This window comes from Monodelphis domestica, chromosome 3, assembly GCF_027887165.1.
Source record: "Monodelphis domestica isolate mMonDom1 chromosome 3, mMonDom1.pri, whole genome shotgun sequence".
In the NCBI taxonomy this organism is placed as follows: Eukaryota; Metazoa; Chordata; class Mammalia; order Didelphimorphia; family Didelphidae; genus Monodelphis; species Monodelphis domestica.
This window is the reverse complement of record NC_077229.1, coordinates 165011900-165031802: the sequence shown is the minus strand read 5'-3', so window position 1 is coordinate 165031802 and position 19903 is coordinate 165011900. Positions and strand designations below refer to the sequence as shown.

The 19903-nt window shown below is 37.6% G+C and overlaps 1 protein-coding gene across 1 annotated transcript in view; it reads left to right on the top strand.

The window, feature by feature from the left end:
• The first annotated feature begins 8325 nt into the window (after positions 1 to 8325).
• DCSTAMP (dendrocyte expressed seven transmembrane protein) overlaps positions 8326 to 19903 on the top strand; it is a 26573-nt gene continuing 14995 nt past the window's right edge. Inside the window, exon 1 of the mRNA XM_001380370.3 lies at positions 8326 to 8595. The gene's annotated coding sequence lies outside the window, so the exon portion shown is untranslated. The remainder of the gene's footprint in view (positions 8596 to 19903) is intronic.

Here is a 19903-nt window from a genome sequence, read left to right as displayed (position 1 = left end):
AGTTCAGATCTTCTCTAGTAGTCTAAGGCAGGACTTAGCATAAGCAGTTTTCTGAAGACAAAGACACAAAGAAAAATAGAATTCTTCAAGAGAAGGAAAAACTACAAAAGCACAGGCTATAGATGAGTGGTAATAAAGGCCTTCTTTAAGACAGCCCCATAGAAGAGCTCATTTTAGGACAAAAAAGGAAGTGCACTTTACTCAGAGGGAAAGAGACACATGGGACTCATTAATCCAAGTTGTCCTGGTAGAAAATAGAAAGAAGTCCAAGGAGGACTTGTAATAGATTGTTAATGGGTATCCAAAGTTGTTTGAGGGACACCCCCTCACTCGTGGTTTCCCACCCATAAAATGCCTCTTACTAAGTGTCTCAGAAAGAATCTTGGGCAAAAGACATTTGTCATGGGTGTCTGCTTTTATAATTACCAAAAAACATAGTTCATTTGGTGCTACATTGCCAGTCAGCCAGCATTTGAATGGCTTGATCTGAATGTCTTATTCACATAGATTTGGTCCTTCTAAAGAGTGCACCATAATATGGCTGGTTTATTTGGTTTTCATTTTGGGAATCCTACTCAGTGCTACAACTATTTCTATTATGCAGGGTTTCACAAATAGTAGGAGAAAAGGAGGAAGAATGATTCTCTTTGCAGAAATTCCGTATCATCATGAGCAGTCTGTTGGGTTTCCTGGAGTTGTCTACAGCTCCTTTGCTTGACTGAGTTGAGCCAATGAGAACAGAAGGAATGGGAAACCTTCCAGCTGAAATGTCAAATTCCAGATTGTAATAAGAACTCTGGATGGGCACCTGTGAGTCATTTGTTTCTCAGGCCATCGATGTTTTATTTTTGTTGTTGTTGACTTCTGCTCAATAGCTATTTATCTGAGGAAGATGTCCCTCCAGGAACCCAGTTCACTGGCTATAAACTTTCAAAGTTGATAAGTAGTGTCTGAGCTGAGTCAGGGGAAAATTCCCAGCTGAGCACAGCTTTTCCATTCTCCAGGTTCACTTGAAACCGAGGAAGAAAACCCACAGTGACAGCAGAATCACATCTGTCACAAGATCCCACATCAGCAGCAAATATCAAACAAGTGTGTTTTGAATGCAATGTTTTTAACCAAATAAAGTCAGGCTTCTTTGCAAGTTAGCTCTGATCATTTGATCAACAAACTGATGACCAGAGGAATAGAGCCAGTATGGGGTGGATATAAGGAAGCCTGGAACCTCAGAGGAACATGGGAGAAATTGACACTGGGAAGTGGAGAGGGGGCCAGAATCCAAAGGTTAGGTCCCACCAAGGCCCAAGGGGTTAGGGATAGAATAGATATATCACTGCACAGCTCAGATGCCATGTTGAACACAAGGCTTTTTCTGGTTCGTTCAGGTATTAGTGCTTCTTTCCTTGTCAAATTATTTTATGTAATTTCCTGAATACATTGTTCTTACTTCTCTAGAATGTGATCTATCCCTTCTGCTTTTTTTTGCTTACCTATTTACTTATTTACTTGCTTTATTTATTTACAGTAACTTCTTTGAGGATAGTAACTCTTTTTTCTTTGGTCTTTCTATTCCCAGAGCCTAGGGTAATGGTTGGCACAAAGTGAGTATGCAATGAGTGTTCAATTCAATTACATCTATTAAAAGCAAATGTTTGAAAAAAATCAACTATAGCTTTAAGAAATCATTGAGTTTTTTATGAATTAGGCACTGGCAAGGATACAAAGATGAAGATGACATAAACTGTCTTTAAGAAGCATCCCACTGTTTCTGAAAATAAGGCAGGTATACAAATTGACCAAGTTTGTGGCAGATGGAGAAAGTAGATCAATTCATTCAATAATTCTTGCAATCATAATTCAAAGCAGCTTTTTCAATTTGCCTTAGTGATATTATAATACTCTCCTTTTCCTCCCTCAGTCCCCTGCCACTACAAATTCAGCAGAGCGTGCTACTTCCAGCATCCTCCAAAGACTCTCCATAGTTTATTTTATCCATGGCCCACTGGCAATTCCTTATCTTGTTTTTAACTGTGTGCTAGTAACAAATTATTTAGACCTCATACTGCCATCAAAAGCACAAATATTTCATTTGTAAAAGCATGGTCATTCCATTCATATTTTATGCTTCTCCATCTTGTTTTGCTTCTCTCTCACACAATTCAATTCTTTGCCAAAGTCCTACCTATTCCTTCTCTAATCCCACTACTATCATGATATTGTCATAGTCTCTGTTCTATCCTCTCTCTCTTAATCTATCCTTCACACAATAGCCTTCATGATCTTAATATGACACCCTGATCACCCCATTCCATGACTAGAGGCAGCTAGGTGGTGGCAGTGGCTGGGGTGCAGGACCCGCAGTTATTAAGTCCTGACAACAAATCCAGTCTCAGACACTTATTAGTTTGGTGATGCTAAGCTAGTCACGTCATTGCTCTCTGCCTCATGGAGACCTAACCTACCTACTAGTGTTATTGAGAGAATATTTAGAAGCACTTTGCAAACCATAAAGTGTGTGTGTTATTATTACCTAAAACCCTTCATGAATTAAAAAAAAAAAAAAACTTACCTTATCTCTTAGAATCAATACTGTGTATTGGTTCCAAGACAAAAGAGCAGTAAGGGATAAGAAATGGAGGTTAAGTGACTTGCCCATGGTCCCACAGGTAGGATGTGTCTGAGGATAGATTTGAACCCAGGACTTCCTGTCTCTAGACCTGACTCTCAATCCTCAGAGCCACTGACTTCATGGAATTACTCTTTCTATAAACTGAGTAAATATAAAAAATAGATAAAACTCTATGAAAAGGGAACCCCACCTCCAGAAATCATGTACTAGGGTCATCCTACCTGCGTGTACTATGTCAGGTGAGAGTGCTCCAGTGTGAGTCACTAGACATTGAGCTAGGCACGTTGACTGGAAAGGAACGGCTACAGATCTGGTAGTAAAGGGGGAGATTTTAGAAGGGGTTCCAGGAAGTCTATTCTCTCTATTCCCTTGGACTGGGAGGTGAAAGGACAGTGACTGAGAGAGAGAGCCATGAGAGGAGTGCCCACATGTCTAGTTTGAGAATAGGCTTTAATCTCTATCTGTCTGTCCTCTCTTATTCAAGTAAATATTAATAAACTCTATGGAAATTAAGGACCAGAGTTTTCATTTAGATTTAACAACTCCTCATTTTTTCATTTCATACTTTTGATAATCTTGATGCAGATAACAACATTCTCCTCCTTTCTTATTCATGGGCTGCCCTCCCTTCTCCTGCTTCAGTTTTCATTCTCTTTCCTATCTTAAATGGACTCCTCAGGCTCCTTTCCTAAAAGTCCCTCCACCTTCCCTGCTGAACTCTGGAATCCTCTTCCCTGAGGCTCCCAGCTGCAATTAAACTTTCCTTCTTGATATCATGCATTTTACTTGGATCTTCCCTTTGCAGTTATCATAGTTTTCCTTCTGTTGTATTTACTTGCATGGGATATTTGCATTTTCACCCTTGTAAGTTCCTTGAGTAGTTTGTACCCCCAGTACTGAAAAGATCTGATCATCAATCTCTTTTTATGCACACATCAGGATTGGGCCACCAGGGGGCCACCTGAGAATGCAACCAATCATGAACTCGATAGATGTTCATTGTCTTTGTGGATGTAGAGGGATATGTACAGGGAGACAGACAGAGAGAGAGAGACAGAGAGACAGAAGAGACAGAGAGACAGAGACAGAGACAGACAGAAAGACAGTCAGAGGCACAAAGAAAAGACAGAGAGAGGTGGAAGGAGAAAAAAGGAGACAGAGACCGAGAGGGATGGAAAGAGACAGAAAGAGTAGAGATAGAGGGAGGTAGAAAAAGAGGGAGAGGGAGAGAGACAGACAGACAGACACACACACACACACACACACAGAGAGAGAGAGAGAGAGAGAGAGAGAGAGAGAGAGAGAGAGAGATGATTCAATCCAAATGACTGGGACAAGAAGGGACTAAGGATAAGTTACGATCATACTGTGGATACCTGAAAGCCCTCAAAGGGGGAAAACTTCACTGAAAAAATATGCCTAAGGAAGGAGAGTATCAATGAAGTACAGATCCCAGTCTGTGAAACTATCCTTTTTTATTTATTTATTTATTTATTCATTCATTCATTCATTTATTTATTTATTTATTCATTCATTCATTCATTTATTTATTTATTTATTTATTTATTTTTGACATAAAATCTTTTTCCTCTTCCAAGGAAGAAGAGATAGATACTAATGGTAGGGTTTAAATTTTGACCTGTTTATAGTGGGAAGGTGATTAGACATAGTCAGAAGGTCTGTGTTCACATCCCAAGTCAGTCTTTATCAGCTATTGTGATTATTATAGGCAGCTAGGTAAGTACAGGAGGATAGAGTGTTGGCACTAGAGTCAGTTGAATCTGAGTTAAAACCCGGCCTCAAACACTTGCCAGCTGTGTGACCTTGGGCAAGTCACTTCACCTCTGTTTCAGTTTCTTTAACTATAAAATGAAGATAATGAAAGTATCTAACCCCTATAGTTGCTGTGAGGTTAAAATGAGATGATACTTATAAAGTACTTAGTGAACCTTAAAGCATTATATAAATATTATTATTGCATATAAATTACTTAATTTCTAAGCCTCATAAAGATAATTATATTTATATCAATTCCTCACAATGTTGCTAAGAAGAAATGCTAATAGAAATGTCAACTACTATTATCCCATACTTAATATAGTGTATATTCAATTATTATGGGAATAATTATATTTGGGTATCTTGCTGACTATACCAAGGGCAGCTAGGTGAAGCAAAGGATAGAAGCATCAAACCTGGAGTCAGGAAGATGAGTTCAAATCTAGCCACAGACACTTACTGCCTAAATGACCTTGGACAAATCACTTAACCCCTTTTGCCCACAATTTCTCATCTGAAAAGTGGGGGCACAGTGGAGAAGGAAATGATAAGCCATTTCAATGTCTTTGTCAAGAAATCTCATGGATGGGGTCACGTAGAGTCTGAAACAACTGAATGGGTGAACAGTAATAATTTTAGACTCAGGTTATCTAGTCCAGCCTCTACCCAAAGCTTGAAGTCTATCTTCAGTAGTCAATAGAAATGATCATCTAGCCACTCCTAGAAGACCTTCAGTGATGGAGAATCTACTACTTCTCCAACTAGGACATTCCATTTTTTTAAAAGTTCTAATTGTTAGTACAGCACCTGGAGTACCCTTTCTCACAGAGGTACCTAGAAAATCTTTATGGGGAGTCTTAAAGCTGTTTTTAAACTCAGCGGTTTTTAAAGCTCTTCCACTTCCTTCTCCACCCCACCCAAATTCAGGGACTATGACCTAGAATGAGCCACTGAAATTAAGGATACTGGTATTACAGAGCCCACTTCACTACCAATATCCTTTTTTATTGACATCCTCCTTAATCGAGCAAGAACAAAAACTAAAGGAAGAAGGTAAAACCATTGCCCTCCACCCTCTTGGTCTCAATGCCTGCCTTTATTATACCTACTTGTCAGCAACAATAACAATAGAAAATAGCCAAAACAAGAATTTTTGACATTTCAGGCAAATGCTGAATGGTATATATTTGTGCTGTTCATAAGCCAATTGTGTGACTTATTTGGATATTCCAGGGTTTTGTCACTGAGCAAAAGAGAGGTGAGAGTGGGAGGTGTGTTGGGCAGAGAAGCTATTCCCTTGATAAATAATTTGTCTGACCTAGTTTGAAAGAAACACTTTTGGTGTCTTAAAAAAGATATTAATCTCTTCTTGTTGTTGAGTCATTTTTCAGTTGTGTCCAACCCTTCTAGACATTATTTAGGGTTTTATTGAAAAGATACTGGAATAGGGGCAGCTAGATAGCATGGTAGATAAAGCACTGTAAAAATAGACTCGAATACAGGACTACAATCCCCACGAGCCTTTGCTCCACTTCCCCAGAATGCCTTGTAATTTATCTAGCCCACCTCCTTCTATCCCTCAGTATCCCCTCGGAGAAACTAATTTCTACCTGTCTCAGATGCCTCAGTCTCCCCGTCTCACCTAAATTTTAATCTTTACAGCACCAGGCCTGGATATGGGAGGTCCTGGGTTCAAATGTGGCCTAAGATACCCAGGGAAAGTCACTTAACCTCAATTGCCTACTCTTTACTTGGTCTCTATTCTAAGTCAAGAGGCAAGGATATAAAAGAAAGAAATATACTGGAGTGATTTGTCATTTCCTTCTCCGACTCATTTTACAGGTGAGGAAGTTGAAGCAAACAGACTTATAAGTGACTTTTCCACAGTCACACAGCTATGAAGTGTCTAAGGCCAAATGGGAACTCAAGAATAGGAGAAATCCTGACTTCAGGCCCAGTACCTGATCCACAGCATCACCTAACTGCCTCTCTTTTCTTCTTAATGCATACAACTTTTATTGGAAGAAAATCAATTTCAAAATGATCTTTAAAAGGGAAACAATTACCTACTTGAATGGAAGAAAAAGGCTATATATCTGTTAGAAAGAAAACAAAGAGTTCTCAGTTTGAGGCAGCAGAGTGACCTAAAGGCTGAGGTTCTAGACTCAAATATTCTGCCTTTTGTAGCTAAATTTGATAAGGCCATTTATAAGAAAACCTCTATTAATATTCTAGTTTCCCCCTCTCACTCTCTTCTTAACCCCCCTCTAGTCCATCATCTTCTTGATCTCACAATTCATCAAAACTGCAATTTCTAAAGTTATCAGTGATTTTTGTCAAATTCAGTATTCTCAGCCTTAAACTCTCTGTAGCTTTTGATACTGCTGACCATTCTTTCTTTCTTGATACTTTTATTCTCTCAAGATTGTTGGGACACCCATTCTCTCAATTCTCCTCCTACTTATCTTCTCCATAGAAGTGTCCTTTACTTGATCCTCAGTCAACAAAATCCCTCTACCTCACAGGGTTCTCTTCTGTCCCCCTTCTCTTCTCCCTCTGTTATTTTACTTGGTGATCTTATCAGCTCCCATGGATAAAATTACCATCTCTATGATGATGGTTCTTGAATCTCTCCTGTCCTAAATCTCTGCTGACTTCTAGTCACATCTCCAACTGTCTTTCAAAGATCTCAAACTGGATATCCAAATGACAAATAAAACATGTCCGAAAATGAATTCATTCCCTTTTCTCTTATACTCTCTCACCTACTCCGAAAGTTCCCTTTCATTGTCAAGGGCACCACTATTATCCCAGTCAACCAGGTTTGCAATCTCAATGTCACTTTCAACTCCTCATCCTTTCTCTCTCTTCCCATATATAGCTGGCTATCCATTGCCAAGGCTTGTCAATGTTACCTTTCCTTCCTCTCTTCTGCTACTGACACTACCCTAGTACCTGTTCCTCATCACCTTATACTTGGTTTATTTCAATTGCTTGGTGATTGATTTGTTTGCCTCAAGTCTCTCCCTGCTTTATTCCATCCTCTATTAAGTCATGAAAGTGACTTTCCTAAATGCAGGTTCAATCACCTCACCCTCCTATTCAGTAACCTCCTGTGGCTTCCCACTGACTCCAAGAATAAATTCGAAGAAGGAAGGAAGGAAGGAAGGAAGGAAGGAAGGAAGGAAGGAAGGAAGGAAGGAAGGAAGGAAGGAAGGAAGGAAGGAAGGAAAGAAGGAAGGAAGGAAGGAAGGAAGGAAGGAAGGAAGGAAGGAAGGAAGGAAGGAAGGAAGGAAGGAAGGAAGGAAGGAAGGAAGGAAGGGAGGGAGGGAGGAAGGCATGTAATTTAACTAAGATGAGGTAGTGTGGTATAATGAATGGAGATCTGGACTTATTATTGGAAAGACCTTATTTAAGTCCTTCCTCTGCCACGTGCTGGAAAAGTCACTTAACTCCTCAGAGCCTCAGGCCATATCAGTATGCATTAGTGCATATACTTTCTTCATTAGGAATTCCCCATGCAATAAAATTTCTCTTCTTCCCTCCCTCCAAAGAAAGGAGGTATATGTGTATATGTGTGTGTATACAATATATCATCTCTGTCTCTATCTCTATGTGTATATGAACATACTCATATCTTCTCATTTTGGTCTGTTCTGAAATTTTCCAATAATATTTCAAAGTCCTGCCTTGCATAGAATAAAGAAAATGGCCTCTGGAGTCTCTCCTGATTCTAGGATCCTGGGGTTTTAAATGTTCAGAACTCAGGTTTCTGTATTTTCTGGTCCTTTAATTCATATAATTCATTTATTTATGTGGAGAAAAATGCTAGTGAGTAAATGATGATAAGGCCCTCTGCATGAGTTATAAATTAATGTTTCTTTGCCAAAACCAAAACAACTTAGTCACTTGGTTGGGGAAATACAGAGGTTGATTCATGGTGTTGTGAATTTGTGATCCTATGTAGTTCCTTTTTCTGCTCCTATATCAAGAGTCTCAGGGATGTGGTAGTAGAATAATAGTTATGTAATAAGATATCAAGCTGGAAGGAACCTTATAGGTCACCTAGTCCAACACCTTCATTTTACAGATGAAGAAACTGAGGCCCCAAAAGGGTTACATAGATGAGCACCAAGCCAGAATTTGAGTCCATGAACTTTGCCTCTACTGTGTGCCACAAAGAAGCTGTAAGTACAATTTCAATAGATTTCTTCTCCCTGAATATGTTTTGTCTTGTCTATCTTGAAAACTAAGATACACAGCATCCCCTGTCCTCCTTTAAAAGAGGGATTCAATTTGGCCAAGAAAGATTCACTAGTTTAGATGAATTCATTTATTTGGAATGCTCAACATCTTCATGCTTTACTTACACTATATCTACACACACACACACACACACACACACACACACACTCACAGACTCTTAATTAATATGGCCAGTAAATACAAAAATAATTTAATCAGTCTCACTTGATGGAAACAGTATTGGGATTCATTCAAATTAGTGGTAAACAATTCTATATTATGGACCTGTCAAAAGGCCAGGCAATGACAATTCCCAGTCAGATTAAAAAAAAAATTCAGTTTCTAGAAGGAGGAAAAATATACATTGAGAGGAGGAAGAAGAGCAATGGTCTAGGTCAGGTCTTCATTAGCAAAGGTAATTAAATGCTGTATTTGATGCTAGGAGTGTAATAATAAAAGTAATTTAACTTCTCTGAGCCTCAATTTTCTTAACTATAAAATAGGTATAATAATAACTATAATAACTTCAGTTCAATTAAAAACTATTTAGTAGATATCTACTATTTTCTAGCAGTGAGAATTCAAAGGCAAATACAAAGCAGTCTCTACCTTCAGTAAGCTTACATTCTCATGGGAAGAGAGAAAATAGACAACTAGGTAAGTATAGGAATTATATACAAAATCAATGGAAAGTCATTTGGGGGAGGGTAGAGGACTAGCAACTCAATGAAAACAGAAAGGGTCTCAGGCGGGAGGTATCCCTGAGCTGAGCCTTCAAGGGTTGCTGAGAGGCAGAGGGAAGAAACAAGGGCATTTCAAGTGTGAGAAACAGCCCTGGCAAAGTCACAGAGAGGGGAAATGAAATGTTGTTTATGGAGCAACACCAATTATAGTAGTTTCATTGGAACATCCAGTACCTGAAGGAGAGTAATGGGTAATCATCCTGGGAAGATTGATAGCTGCAGCCAGATTATGATGGAGTTTAAATGCTAAACAGAAGAATTTGTATTTTATCCTGGAGGTCATAGGGGACCACTGAAGTTTCTTAGGCAGAGAAGTTCAGATCTATCCTAAGATAATATTTGTAAAGCCCTGGAAAAGCTTGGAAGCATCAATCTAAGCACGTCACTCCCTTGCTCAAGAAGCTTTGGTGGTTCCCTATTGCCTCCAGTATAAAATATAAACCCCTCTCTTTGGCTTTTAAGGCCCTTTACAATTATAAGAATAGCAATGGCAAATTTCAGTTATTGTGACTCCTTATTGTTATTAACCAGAAAATCCAAACTCATATTTCTGGACTTTACTATCAAACAAAAGCATCTTTATTGACTAGCACTATTTGTATAGGTACAAATAACTAATTTCTCTACTTCCTTATAGACTTGCAGCTGGTGCTTTAATTCAATATTTTCTATGAGCTACAAGCACTGTCCTTGATCAGTTGACTCTACTTCTGTGTGTTTATAGGTGTAATACATTCTAAAAATTGGGTGAGTGCTCACATTCAGAAAGCACTTTATAATATGTTTCTTCACAGCCCTGAGAAATAGATGACATAAGTGGTCTCAATTCTTTTTTATAGCTGAGAAATCTGAGGCTTGGAGATTCAGAGTGACTTGTCCAGAATCACACATAATTAGCACCAGAACCAGGTCTTAAATGCCAGTCCTTGTTCCATGACTGCTGGCTGCAGAAGGAGAAGGATAAATTAGGCCTTATATACTTTTCTATAGAAAATGCTCCACATTGTGCCAAGAGCACCACATCACATTGCTTTACAATTTATAACCATCAGCCAAATTGTCGAGCAAACGCTGTTCTGTTTATCCAGGAGCTCCCATTAATCTTTCTTCTCTGTGTGAAATAAGGAAAGACATTTGTTGGCTTTCCCAAGGTAAAAATGATTTTTTTAAAGTTTTGGAGAATTCAATCAATCTGTGAAACTCAAGATATCTCTTCAACTATCTTGGATTGAAGTGAGAACAAGATTTATAAGCTCAAATTACAAAATTTTGCAGAAATTATCTTTATCCTTTTGTCCAATTTAACAGGTGCAGGGCTCTGATATTCTTTTTCAAAAGTGAGTGTGAAATGCCAAATCATGGGTTTATTTTTATCCTTCTTCCCTCTCATTTTTTTCATTTTAAAAATAAGATATAAATAAAAAAGTATGGAGATTATGAAAAGGTAGCTGGGAATTAGAAACAAAATGGAGTCTACTGATCAGGAAATGGGTGACCAAAATTGTAATATATGAAAAGAAAGGAATATGACCACCCCCTTCCTCAATATTCAATACTTCTCCACTAGTCTTCCAGATGCAAAAAAAAAAAAAAAGACAGCTTGGAACCTGATCTGAAATAACCCAACTTTTGGAGACTTTAAGCTTCTCTACTCAGCTGCTACCCATTATTGTTTCTTGTGTTTCCCTCATTGTGTCTGTAATAACTAAATACTGGCCACTGAAGAGAAACTTGTCCCCTGTCCCTGTTCATATTCATTCATCCCCACCCCATTATTCTTAGTCCCAAATCAACTCTGTCCCCCTTCCTCAGTGCCCTTTGGAATTTCTGTTCCATAGTGAATAAACTCCATTTCATTTTAGACCCGTTTCTTTCCCATTCTTTCAATCTATTAGCACTTACTGAGACCTTTCTACTCTCTGATTAGCCTGCATCTTTTTCTATCCTCTCCAGTACTGGCTGTACCATTTCTCACAACACCAATCACACTGGTCCTGGGTGAGAGGGAGAGGGGGTAGTCAGCTCCTTGCTCCTCATTATTCCTTCTAGACTTATACTTTACCTCTTCCAAAATATTTTTTCTTCTTTTGAAGGTTACTCAATTAAAATTTTCCAATTTCATTTGTTTCCAATATTCCAATCAAAATTATGATAGTTAAAAAACATTAACCCCCCCACCATCATTCTCTCTCCTTTCTTTTGAAGTTTACCTGCTTCCTATACTCCTTTACTTGTGCTTTTATACTAAAGATCTTTAATATCCATATAGATGTTCCTTAAAAGTCTCTAATCTCTCATTTCCTCAAACTCCTCAAGTTCTATTTACATCTAATTTTGCCATATATAGGAATGGGCACACTAGATCTCACCATTCTCCATGAATATCCCACTTGCCTATTTAGAAATGTTGGTATTTCCTTTCCTAATCATAACTTCCTCTCATTCCACTTCTTATTCTGTTTCATCTATTCTACCATTATTCTTCACATTCTGAAGCTTCCATTCCATTTACCCTTCATTCCTCTCTCAAACCATTACCCCATTCTGATTTCTAGTTACTCCTTCTCCAACCGCAACTTAATTGTTAGCATTTAAGTTTCTCACTGCTATATTTACTTTTTATAAAATTTAATAAAACATTTTACATGTTGATGCAATTTTTAATAATGGTTTTCAGATATTTTGTGATCTATGCCATCTCCCTTACTACCCCCAAGACAGCAGGTAATATGCTATGGATTGTGCATGTGTTATCATGCAATCCATATTTCCATTTTCAACACACTGTGAAAAAATACACAGATTGCTTACATTAGAGAAAAATTCATGGAGGAAATAAAGTGAATAATGATTCAATCTGATCTGTATTCAGATTCTACTGGTCCTTTCTATAGTCTTGGATAGTCTTTTTTATCTTGAGTCTTTTGGGGTTGTCCTGGATTTTTGCATTGCTAATAATAGTTAATTAATTCACAGTTGATCATCTTACTTTTTTTCCTTACTGTATACAACCTTCTCCTGTTTCTGCTCATTTTACTTTACATCATTTCATATAAGTTTTTTCAAGTTTGTGTGTGATTGTCGTGTTCATCATTTTTTATGGTACAATAGTGTTCCATTACAGTCATATGCCACAAATTGTTCAGCCATCCCCCAATTGATGGTCATTCTATCAGTGCATAGTTCTCTGTAACCACAAAAAACGAGCTGCTGTAAATATTTTTTGTATAGGTAGATCCTTTTCCCCTATCCTTGATCACTTTGGGATGCATCTGTTCTTGAATCACTTGCCTCCTTATTCTTTTAGTCTTCCTTTTTTGCCAAATCTAAGCCCTGATTCCTTCCTCCATCCCCCTCTTCCATTCCTATAGATGAGATGCTGAACAAAGCTGAAGGAAGTCTCACAGTCTCACAACTGCAGACTGGTTACAATACAAATTCACATTATCCAAATAACTATGTACAAACAGGATATATATATATATATATATAAATACACATATTTGATAAATTAGATCTAGTCTCAGAGGGAAGATACTAAAATTAAAAAGGACTTAGAAAGGCTTCTTGTGTAGAAGATAGAACTTTAGGTGAGACTTGAAAGAAGCCAGGAAAGTCAGAAGGTAGATATACATAAGAGGGATAGCATCCTAGATATGAGGGACAACCATTGAAAATGCCCCTGAACATCAGAAGATGAAGTATGATGTGTTAGGAACAGCAAAGAGGATGATGTATCTGAGTAACAGTAAATGGAAGAGACTAAAATTTAAGAAGATTGGAAAAGAAGGAAGGATCAGGTGATAAAGATTCTTAAAAATCAAAAATGGGATTTTTTTATTTGATCTTTGAGCCAATAGGGAACAATTAGGATTTGTCAAATTTAGGAGGGGTAGGAGTGGTGACAGAATGTAACCTGAACTTGAAGATCAGTTTGACTGATATGGGGAGGATAAACTAGAATTGGGAGAGACTTGAGGCAGGGAGACCAACCAGCAAGTGATTGTAGTAATCCAAGTTTGAGACAATGAGGACCCACCTCAAGGTGGTGGCAGAATTAGAGGAGAGATGGGAGTATCTATGAGAGATGTTAAGAAGGTGGAAAAAACAGGACTTGACAACTGATTAGACATGAGTAGGAAGAGTGAAAGAATAAGACATCTAGGAGGAGATTGAGATTGTGAGCTGGGTGACTAGGGAGACAGTGAAGCCTTGCACAAAAATAGGGAAGTTTGAAGAGGAGAAAGTTTGAGAGGAGAAATAGAGTTGAGTTTTGGGCATGTTAGTTAATTTTAATGTGCTGATGGTATATCCATTATAAGATGTCCATTAAGCAGTTAGATATGTGGACTTAGAGGTTAGAAAAGAGGTAGGACTGGGCAAATAGATTTGAGAATAACTTACATAGAGATGAACCCATGAGAGTTGATGAGGTCATCAAACAATAATTCAAAAGAAGATAAAATGGCCTAGGATAGAGTGTTGGGACATCCACAGCTAATTTCACTTGGATGAAGTGATTGAGAAGGAGTAGTCAGACTATAGGGGGAGAACCAGAATGACAGTATCATAAAAAACTTGGCGAGAAGAGAGTATCAATGAGAAGAAGATGATTGACAATCTCAAAATCTTCAGAAAGATCAAGAAGAAGGACTGAGAAAAGCTACTGCAATATGGCAATTAAGAGATCACTGGTAGCTTTGGAGTATGCAGTTTCATTTGAATGAAATGTCAAAAGTGAGAAGAAATAGAGATATCAATTGGAGACTGCCTTCTAAGGATTTAGTCATAGAAGAAAGGATAGATATGAGTCAATAACTGGAGAAGATAGATGGGTCTATGTTTTTTTTAGAATAATGGAGACATGAGCAAGTTTAAGGCAGCAGGGAAATAGCTAGTAGGTGGGAAGATCCTGAAGATGAGAAAGTAGGGGCAAAGGGAACAATTTGCTGGAAAATATAGAATGGAATTGGATAAGTTGGACAAGTAGCAGAGTTTGACTTATTTAGAGTAGGGCCACTCTTCCTGAGACAGGTGACAAAGGAAATAGTGATAAAAGACATGTGAGTTATATAAGGTAAGGAACAGGTAAAGAAGAGAAAGATCTTGAGAATGGCTTAAGTTTTTTCCATGGAATATGAGGCAAGCTATTGGATTGAGCTGAAAGGGTGGGAGAAGGGACAACTATGGAAGGTCTGAAAAGGGATTAAAAAGTTAGTAAAAAAAAAAACTCATGTTGTTTTGGGGGTAGTGAATCCATGAGGAAGGTTTAAGATGATTGCCTAGTTTAAGGAAGTTTCCAAATGAGATTATGCAACATAAAATTGTAGTAATTCACCTCAGCATGTTTTCATGATTTTATCCATCTTTATTCAGAAGTAATTGAATATGGTTGAAGTCAGTAAATAGTATGACAATTTTGAGTCTGGGGCTTAGTAGGGCAAAATCTTTAATAGGATTAAGAGAAAAGTTCAATAGAAGGTGGAGAGTTGAACTGGTCCACCATGAATTCAGGATGGGAAAGGGACAAAAGTATAGCCAGTACAACAGCAATGGGCCAAGAAAAAATTGAGGGCTTAGAATTCATGGTGATTAAAAACAAATACAGAATTTATTGCTGTGAGGAGAAATGGAATTAGATTGTCAGCTTCTTGAGGTCAGGGGCTGTCCTTTGTCCTATTTATATTTCCAGCACTTAGTACAATTCCTGGCGCATAGTAGGTATTCAATAAATGTTTATTGACTATTGAATGAATGCACAAATAACAAGGGATTTTAATCAAATGAGAATTTCAGAGTTCATGAGCCAATTCCAGAGAGCCTAGTGGGAGGAATTAAATGGCTTCAGAGTAAGATATAAGTGAGGTTGGATGAAAGAAGATGGAAATAAAGGCGTGGTCAGTGGAAGACAAAGAATAGGATTTTCATAGTGGCATTTGGGAGGTTTAGAATCACTGGGATAGGGATATAAGGAAAGGATGGGAGAATGTTCATCATTGAGAAAATTAGTTCAGGTAGGTTGTCAGTCTCCTTTGGTGTCACATCATCATTCTCCTGAGAGTGTTCCCAAATGTTTGAGAAGTCTTGGACCTTTTCTTTGTTCCTTCTGTTGTGTCTAAAATTCCATCAGCTCACATGGTTTGACTATCATCTCTATATATCTGACTCCCAGACCTAGTAAGCTGCATTATATTCAGATAGCTTCAGTACCTCATCACTAATTGCCTAGAGGACATTTCAAACTAGCAACTGGTTTTAACCAGTAACTAGTCCTTTCTTTCCCTTAAGATGTTCTAGTAACAACTAAAAATTAAAACTCTCACAGCACACATCCAACCAGTTGCCAAATCTTGTCTTTTCTGAAGTTACACAATTTCTCAAATTTGTCCCCTTCTTTCCACTCACTCAGTGGCCACCTTAGTTCAGACCCTCATCCCCTCTTGCCTGGATTGCTGCTGAAGTCTCTTAAATAATCTCTGCCTCAAATTTCTCACCCTCTAATCCATCTGACATATTACAAAAGTAATTTTCATTCAGAACAAATCAGACCAGCTCAACCAATTCCAGATTACTATTTATTGCCTATTAGATAAAATATAAACTCCCCTGTTAAGCTTTTAAATATTATATGACTTGTCACCAATCTATCTTTCCAGACTCACTGCACACTGTAGCCAGCCCCTCCTGAACTCTGATTTCAAGCCAAACCGATATTTCCTCTGTTCCTTATGCATGGCACCCCATCTCCTTTTCAAGTGATCCATCCTCCAACCTGGAATGCATTCCCTTTAAACTTTTGCCCTACAGAGTCCTTTCTTTCCTTAAAGATGAAGTTTGGGTACCACGTACTACATAAATTCTTTCTTAATCTCCCCAACTGCTATTATCCTTTCTCCCAAATTATCTGGTATTTAACTACTTTCCATACATTTGTCAATAGTAGCTTTATACTTATGATGTATGTACTTTCATATGTATTTGTTGTCTCTTCTGTTAGAATGAAAGTTCATTGAGATTACACCTAGCACAATCAGTCACATAAGTTACTTAATAAAAACTTGATTAATTTAGTAAACAAAGGCACATAAACTGATATCTAGTGAAGAAAGTAGGACCAGAAGAACAATAAATATAGTATACATAACTACAACAAAGTAAACAAAAATAAAAAGGCAGTATAATTTTAGATTAATTACAACTGATTGCAATTAATTTTAATGACTATGAATAAATAAGGAAAGACATCTAAGTGGCACAGGGGATAGAGTACTCCAGGCCTGCCTAGAGTCAGGGAAATTTATCCTTCTGAGTTCAAACCTGACCTCTTACTAGCTATGTGACCATGAGCAAGTCACTTAACTTTCTTTGCCTCAGTTTCCTCATTTGTAAAAGGAGCTATAGAAGAAAATGGCAAGTTACAGCAGTGTTTTTGCCAAGAAAACCCCAAATGGGGTTACAAAGAATTGGAGATGACTGAAAATAATGAACAAGTCAGTAAATCGCTGTGGAATAAAAAAGAAAAAAAAACAAAGCTGTTATAATCTGTATATCTGTATAGTATATATGTGTGTTTGTGTGTGTGTGTGTATGTGTGATCTCAGGATTTCACACTAAGTTCCCACTTTTATCAACAAGTCAGTTCTCCTAAATAAAGGTTGCATTTCCCCAAAGACTTTTAGAGATATCATGGAGAGACTAGGATATTTTTTATGCTATCAGTTTGGGCTCCCATTCTAGTACATTTTTCCCCAGTGTTATCAACTCATTGTCCCAGGTTCATTTAAACAATTAATATTAGCTACTATGAAGGGATATTCCTGAGAAGATAGCAAAAACAAAAGTACAAATATTTACTCCTCATAATTAAAATTCACAGTCTGTTCTGTGTCATCACCTTGGCCCCTGAGTAGAGTGGGCTCAAAATTAAATCAGTTGCTTCAAAGCATTTGCCCCCCTCCTTCCACCAAAATAACTTCTGAATATTGCATAGTCAATGGATGAAGTTTCTCTCTCCACTGAATAAACTGGCTCAAGCAGATCAGTCGCTTGGGGCTTTGTTCTTCATTGGGCTCAGCTGCCAGAAAATTCTGGCATGGACTCCCAACATTGGACCTCTAGTAGCTCACCCTTCCAACATTTTGAAGATCACAAGGTTGAAGCCTAGTCCATTTTATCTTCAACATTCCTTCACCTCCAGCAGAAAAGAATAGACATGACAGGAACAGAAGCAATGTCAGGTCTTTGTTTTCATGGCTTTGTGTTGATTTGAATGGGAAAAGTAGGCTGCTGGAGCTTGTCTCTTCTACCTATTCAGAAACAGAGTAGGGCAGTCCGTTTTTGTAATTTAAATTTATTTCTTTGTTTATTTGTTTCATTAAAATACCCAAATACCCACTTAATTCCTTCCCTCCTTCCCCTCCCATCATTTTACAAAAAGATATAGATAGATATATTCATCATTTTTTCTCTGGAGATGGACATATTAGTCATTTTTAAACAATATTTCTTTGAAGTATATAATGCTTTCTTGATTCTTCTCATTTTATTGTTCATAACTTCATATAGACCTTTACATGTTTGCTTTTTTCCTGCCTCACATTCTTTTTTTTTTCCAGTTAGACACATCTATGAAAATGTCTTATGCCACTAAGGCATTGTTGATATGCTGTGTCACTCACATAAAGCTGTCATATGTCCCTTCATTGCCTTTTTGGACCACCTGTGCTTAAAATGTTTTTTTCTCCCTTCCCACCTCTCCCCAAAAAGTCAGGCAATATGATATGGGTTGTACATATATAATCATATAATGCCTATTTCTCTATTCACTATGTTGTTAATACAAATATTGCTTACATTAGAAAAAAAATTTCCTGTAGGAAATAAGTCTGTGTTTTTTAATTAACATATACATCATTTCTTATGGCATAGATCACAATCATTTGCTAAAACTTGTTTAGTCATTCCCCAATTGTTGGGCATCCCTTCAATTTCCAGTTCTTGGCCACCACAAAGAGAGTTGCTATAAATATTTTGGAAAATATAATTTTCCATTTTCCATCATAATCTTGGGAAATACACCTAAAAATGGTATTTCTAGATCAAAAGGCATACACAGCTTTGTAACTTTTTTGATATACTTCTAGATTTTTCTCCAAAATGGTTGGATCAGTTCACAGTTTGACCAACAGTATATTAGTGTCCCTGTTTTTCCACATCCCCTCAAACATTTGTCATTTTTACACCCTTTACCAAGATAAAGTCAAAATGCATACATGGCCTGGGCATAAAGAGAGATATAAGTAAATTAAGAGGAAACATATTACCTATCAGATTTATGGAGAGAAGAATAAACAAAATCTAGGAAACATTGTAAGCTGTAAAATGGATAATTTTAAATATATTACATTTAAAATGTTTTGTACAAACAAAACGAATGTAACCAAGATTAAAAGGCAGGATTTTAGCTGAGATTTGGGGGAAGCGAGGGAAAACAGAAAGTAGAAATGAAGAGGAAGATAATTCCAGGCATGGGTAACATTTAGTCCCTAAAAGTGACAACACAATATATTCCTGATTAGAGAGCTTAGATATAGAAATATACTAAGTATAATGTACAGGGTCCTGGATTTGAAGTCAGAATATCTGAGTCCATATTTTGTAATTTACTAGCCAGATGACTATAGGCAAGTTATTTAATCTTTCTGGGCTTTGGTTTTCTCGCATACCAAATGATAGAGTAATGACAAAATTGAATTTGATGTCCCTTTTAGGGTCTTTTCAGCTCTTAAGTCTATGGTATGGTCCACATAAAGCCATTGACTTCCACATGAGGACTCATGGCAAACTGAATTGATCTTTATTTATATTAATTTAATGAATTTGCAAGTAAAGACAGTTTCAAGAGAAGGAGAGGGGAACAAGAGGAAAGCTTGCAAGGTCACTTGACCCAGTAATTTTCCAGAAAGGATTTGTTCATTTGGCTCTTTCATTAAAAAGGAATGTGTGGTTTTTATGGGTGACAGCTCAGGGGCAGACTCCTTGATTTACTTCTTCAATATTCCAAATTCTACAAAGCACTTAAGAAGCAGCCATTTATCTGGGCACTTTAATTATTAAAAAAAAAAAAAAAGTCTCATTTGTTTCAGCCACCAAGTTGATCCTATTTCTGAACCAAGGCATTTTGTTCTCACCTTAAGAATTCTCTACTGCTCAGTTTAGCAGGTAGGTGGTACAATGGATGCCAGAGAGTTTTTTGGCCTTCCTTGTTCTTCAGAAAGCTGGCTGAATAGGACTCTGGAGGAACTTTGAATCCCTGGTGCACCCTGCAGTAAGCATGTACCAACATTTTTAGCATCACCAGAAAAACAATCAGAAATCCAGGGCCAGCAGTTTCCTCATCTGTGTTTGCTCAAGTGCCCCGATGGAGGCACAAAGCCTGCCTGCTTCTGTTACCCCTAGCAACCGTACATCCTTGCCTGAGAGGAGACAAAGCTGCTGGGCCACGTGA